The sequence below is a fragment of the Hypanus sabinus genome, chromosome 9 (genome assembly GCF_030144855.1).
Source record: "Hypanus sabinus isolate sHypSab1 chromosome 9, sHypSab1.hap1, whole genome shotgun sequence".
Classification (NCBI taxonomy): domain Eukaryota; kingdom Metazoa; phylum Chordata; class Chondrichthyes; order Myliobatiformes; family Dasyatidae; genus Hypanus; species Hypanus sabinus.
The window spans coordinates 75,498,334-75,499,629 of record NC_082714.1 but is presented as its reverse complement, the minus strand read 5'-3'; the positions used below and the strand labels follow the sequence as shown (position 1 = coordinate 75,499,629).

Genomic DNA, 1,296 nt, shown 5'->3' with positions numbered 1-1,296 from the left:
ATAATCGGTTCTTTCTAATGCCCTTTCCTTGGACAACATCGGGTGCGTGGAGAAGGGAGACTTGCAGCTTGGGCAACTGCCGGTCTTCCATAAAAAAACCCGAGGGGCGAACAGTTTCCAGGTAGAAATGTGACGTTATTTTTGAAGTATAGAATATAGACCTGTAGATTTTTGTTCAGAGCACGGTTGTGTTAAATGAATAGGATTCAAAGGTCTTGTTACAATTACAACATTATAATAATGGAGGAAATTAAGTAAATTGAAGATAACCACGAGCATAAATTATTTCCCTACACGTAAACTTCCGTATTCATTGACGAATCCATCGAATCCGAATCCGAATCAAAACCCGAAACAGGTTAAGTATCACTGACATATATCGTGAAATACGTTGCTTGCGGCATTATTATTTTATAATAATAAAATACCTTCAAACTGCAATAAGATATATATCCAATTTAAATTAATTAAGTAAGACAAAAAGAGAGGAAAAAAAGGAATAAAACAAATAATGAGGAAACGTCTATGAATTCAATCTTCTATTCAGAAATCTGATGACCGATGGGCAGCCATGTGTATGAGATAAGCATCCAGGCGCTCAGTCATTCAATATATCTGCGGGTGATCAGACTGCCTACCTAAATCCATATTCCCGCCAAAACCTTAAGCAATTCTCTCTCAAGAATTCATCTACGGATCTCTGAAGTAACCAGAGACTCAGTTTCCCGTAAGATTTCAGTACTTATTATATATATTCTCTTAGCCGTATTAAGTGAACAACTTGATTATTTCAAACTACGACCTAGATTTCTAATGTTTCCTCCATCAGGTGACGTCATCAGTCTCGCGAATTCCGGTCTTGCTCATGTAAAATCGATTCTGGTTAAAACACCGACTCTGGTGGGACTCGAACCCACAACCTTTGAATTACTTCAGCGCACATCAGTAGAAGTCCAACACGCTATCCATTGCGCCACAGAGCCCAGAGTCGATAACGCTGGGGCATATAGATAAAAATTCTTCAACAGGAAATTAATTGCAATTTGTCATCTGCAAGCCCTCGTTCCCTTTCAGTTGTTCTTTAACTAAAGAACCGACACATCTGGTCCATCATTTCCCATCCTCTTGCAGCAGTGGATTACTGAAGAATATTTACAGGAACAGATAAACTGGCCGAGGGAATAAGGCGATGGCTTGCTAATCCTTTGTGGTTTTCACGCGTCTGTTGGAATCTAATCTCGTCATAAGTTGTTGATTTGGGGTCCAACTGTAAGTGGCACGGCCACGTAGGGCGCT

General features: G+C 39.8%; 1 non-coding gene across 1 annotated transcript; it reads right to left on the bottom strand.

The window, feature by feature from the left end:
* Nucleotides 1-892: 892 nt before the first annotated feature.
* Nucleotides 893-983, bottom strand: trnar-ucu (transfer RNA arginine (anticodon UCU)). The gene is given in 2 exon segments: nucleotides 893-928; nucleotides 947-983. It is a non-coding gene; the product is annotated as a tRNA-Arg (tRNA).
* Between the last annotated feature and the right edge of the window lie 313 nt (nucleotides 984-1,296).